The following is a 4,142-nucleotide window of genomic DNA, read 5'->3' as shown; positions in this document are numbered from 1 at the left end:
AATATGTGACCTGTTTCAGTTTAAGTCAGCTAACTGAAAAAAATAGAAAATATAGATTTGAGGCAGGCTGAGTCACAACAGAGAGTTTAATGAGTTTAATCAATTTATTCAGAGCACATTATTGTTGTTGTTGTTGTTGCTGCTGCTGTTGTTTTTACTCTTATAAATGAAGTAAATTGTGCACCTTTACAGGCATCAGACATCAGACTCTGAAGTGCCCAGCTGTGTGTCTGTAAAGAGTGACGCATCAAAGAACCTGTATGTTGAATTCAAAGGTGACAGCGCTTCTGAAGACAGGTACCTTTATGGACAATCTTGTGTCACTGTCACTTCCTATCTCTCATTAAAATATCATGTCAAAATAATATAAAAACATATTTAACACAAGTAATTATAACTGAATCGTTAAAAAAACAGATAATTAATAATGTACTGTTGCAACTTATTGTGTTGGATGCAATTAATAACACATTCAAATTTGTAATAATAAATACATTTAATGGTAATACGTTATGGATATTTAATTTTTTCAGAAATTAAATTATTTTGCTAATATTTTAATTTATTAAATCAAAGATTTGAATTGACATGGTGTGACACGTGGAAATGATCTATTAAAGGGGTCATATGATGCGATTTCAAGTTTTCCTTTCTCTTTGGAGTGTTACAAGCTGATTGTGCATAGATAAGATTAGTTTAAATATTTGCTATTGACTGTTCAAATGCGGAGTTTTGTGCATCGTGGGTGTGTGTGTGTGCGTGTGCGCAAAATACACAAAATAATGATCTTTAAAAAAGCATCATATGACCCCTTTAAGCTTATTAAGCTTGCAAATTAAAGTAATATGTGTGATTGCTACTTATTGTTACTGTTATTCTCAACAGACTATTAAAGTTTTTTGTTTATTTACTGTTGTATATGAAGTATAATATTCCCAGTTACAGGCAGAAGAGATCAGAATCAGCAGTGCCCAGCTGTGTGTCCATGAGAAGTGACACAGCAAACCATCTGCCATCGTCTGTTAAATGTACCCGCAATTATAAACACAGGTAAATTTATAGATAGGACAAACATGTATCAATGATCAAAATTACACATGATGTAACAAATATTTGTCACACATAAAATAAAATGGCTGCTATAATTACTGCACTGTTTTCCAAAATGTTATTTATTGCATGAAGGAGATATGTGCTTTGCTTCAGTTTAAGTCAACAGGAAAGATCAGATTCAGCACAGTTGTGTGTCTATGAATATTCAGAATCATTTTTTTTTAAAAACAGTGCACTTCAGCATTTCATTATTTGTTTACATAAATTATTTTACTATTTTATCATTACAGCTTTTACATCAGTATTTATTTACTACAAATACTGTATAAATACATATTTGTTTAAACATAACAAACAATAATTGCTAGATAAAAGTGAAGCTCTTAGTTAATTACTAAAAACAACTATTTTAAATAACACTTTATAACGTCTGATGTATATTGGTAATATTCTGAATATTTAGCAAATATGTCTATGCTTCCTCCATCTATTACTCTAGGTTAATAAGGCAGGAAAGAACGAACTTAAGCAGTGCTGTGTCCATAAATGAGTATGATTCCCAGGAATCTATATATACACAGTGCAGGTAAGACATTTAACACCGGTTTCTTGGAGACACATGAGGAATACTTAAAATAATCAAATAAAGGTCATGTTTTATTTTTGGATAATACATCACAAGTCTTCAACATATATACAGGACATTTACATATTCGTGACATGTGATTGTTATTTAAATTTTACAGAATTCAACTCCAAATGAAACTGACGAAAAAATTTCAGTTTTTACATGAAGGAACCGAACAACAAGGAAGACCAACACTCCTAAATGAGATCTATACTGAGCTCTACATCACAGATGCTAAAGAGATCATTGAAGAATGTGAGATCAGACAGATTGAAACAGCAGCTATGAAAGCAGTGACAGAGGATAGACCAATCAACTGCAATGATATTTTCACACGGTTACCTGGACAAAACCAGCCCATTAGAACTGTGCTGACTAAAGGATTCGCTGGCATTGGAAAAACAGTCTCTGTTCAGAAGTTCATTCTGGACTGGGCCGAAAGGAAAGCAAATCAGGACATCCACTTCATATTTCCACTTCCTTTCAGAGAGCTCAATTTGATAAATGACAAAAAGCTCAGTCTTTTAGATCTTCTCCAAGTTTTTTTCCCTGAAACTAAGGAAATGGACATTTTCAGTGATAAATATAAAGTGTTGTTCATCTTTGATGGTCTAGACGAGTGCCGTTTTCCCTTAAATTTTCCCAGCAATGAGATTCTACAGAACGCAACCAAAGAGACATCAGTAGACGTGCTGCTGACAAACCTGATTGCGGGGAATCTGCGTCCCTCTGCTCTCATCTGGATCACCTCCAGACCAGCAGCAGCTGATCTCATTCCCTCCGAGTGTGTCCATCGAGTGACAGAGGTACGAGGCTTCAATGACCCTCAGAAGGTGCAATACTTTAGAAAGAGAATCAGTGATCAGAGTCTGACCGACAGAATCATCTCACACCTGAAGTCATCAAGGAGCCTCTATATCATGTGTCACATCCCAGTGTTCTGCTGGATCTCAGCCACTGTTCTAGAGAAGATGTTGAGTCAAGCAGAGAGTGGAGAGATTCCCAAGACTCTCACTCAAATGTTCACACACTTCCTGATCATTCAGACCAACATCAAACATGAGAAGGACTACGAGAAGAACGTGACAGATGAAGACATGATCCTCAAACTGGCAAAATTGGCTTTTCAGCAGCTTGCGAAACACAATGCTATCTTCTATGAAGAAGATCTGAGAGAATGTGGCATTGATGTGACAGAAGCATCAGTGTACTCTGGGTTGTGCACTCAGATCTTCAGAGAGGAGTTTGGGCTGCATTCGGGGAAAATCTACTGCTTTGTTCACCTCAGCATTCAGGAACATCTGGCTGCTATGTATGTGCATCACACCTTCACAACACAGAAAATTAATGTGTTACACCAACTAACTGAACCATCTCAAGAAGCAACATATACACAGATTCCAATATTTGACCTGCATCAGAAAGCTGTTGATGAGACCTTACAAAATAAAAATAGACACCTGGGCCTTTTTCTTCGCTTCCTTCTGGGCTTCTCACTTTATTCCAATCAGACTCTTTTAAAAGTTCTTCTGTCACAGACAGAAACCAGGTACCACAATTTAGAGAAAACAGTCAAATACATCAAGAAGAAGATAGAGGAACATCCCACTCCAGAGAAATTCATCAGTCTGTTCCACTGCCTTAATGATCTGGGTGACAGTTCACTAGTGGAACAAATTCAGCGTTATCTCAATCAAAGAGCTCTTACCACAGCCAAATTAACCCCTTTACAGTGGTCAGCTGTCATGTTTGTTCTTCTGACTTCAGAGAACTTGGATGTGTTTGAATTGAAGGCATATGCCTGGAAAACCAACTGTGCACAAATGGTGCGAGTTCTTTGGCATCTTGTGCCTGTGGTTAAAGCATCCAGATCAGTTCGGTATGTCATAATGACAATGCATTTACGCAATTCCATGATACAAACTGTCTTACTTTTTATTTTATATCAATTGATTTATTTTGAAATAAAGCCTTCTGTCCATTTTGTTATTTTTCATAGACTTGCTCATTGTGAACTGACACCAAAGTGCTGCCGTCCTCTGGCAGAAGCTCTTGCCTCTGAGTCTTCATGTCTAATGGAAATGAATCTGAATGGAAATGTATTAAAGGATGCAGGAGTGAAGTTGCTGAAAGGATTTGTATTGTTGTCTCTGCAGGATGAATGGTTGTGGTGTCACAGATGAAGGTTGTGCTGCGCTGGCTTCAGCTCTCATATCAAACCCCTCACACCTGAGAGAACTGGATTTGCCTCTGAGTCTTCATGTCTAATGGAAATGAATCTGAATGGAAATGTATTAAAGGATGCAGGAGTGAAGTTGCTCTCTGAAGGACTGGGAAGTTTTAATTGCAAACTACAGATAATGGGGTAACGGTTCTCATTATTATTATGCATAAGCCTACTATGTATTAAGTATAGTATATAGTATATATTAAGTGTGTATATATATATATATATATATAT

The 4,142-nt window shown here is 36.4% G+C and overlaps 1 pseudogene; it reads left to right on the top strand.

Moving 5' to 3' along the window:
- The first annotated feature begins 268 nt into the window (after positions 1-268).
- Positions 269-4,142, top strand: part of LOC107739772 (NACHT, LRR and PYD domains-containing protein 12-like) — a 5,755-nt pseudogene continuing 1,881 nt past the window's right edge.

Source organism: Sinocyclocheilus rhinocerous, unplaced genomic scaffold, assembly GCF_001515625.1.
Source record: "Sinocyclocheilus rhinocerous isolate Xijiao unplaced genomic scaffold, SAMN03320098_v1.1 scaffold2120, whole genome shotgun sequence".
Lineage (NCBI taxonomy): Eukaryota > Metazoa > Chordata > Actinopteri > Cypriniformes > Cyprinidae > Sinocyclocheilus > Sinocyclocheilus rhinocerous.
Note: the sequence above shows the minus strand (reverse complement) of the source record. Positions and strands in the feature narration are given on the sequence as shown.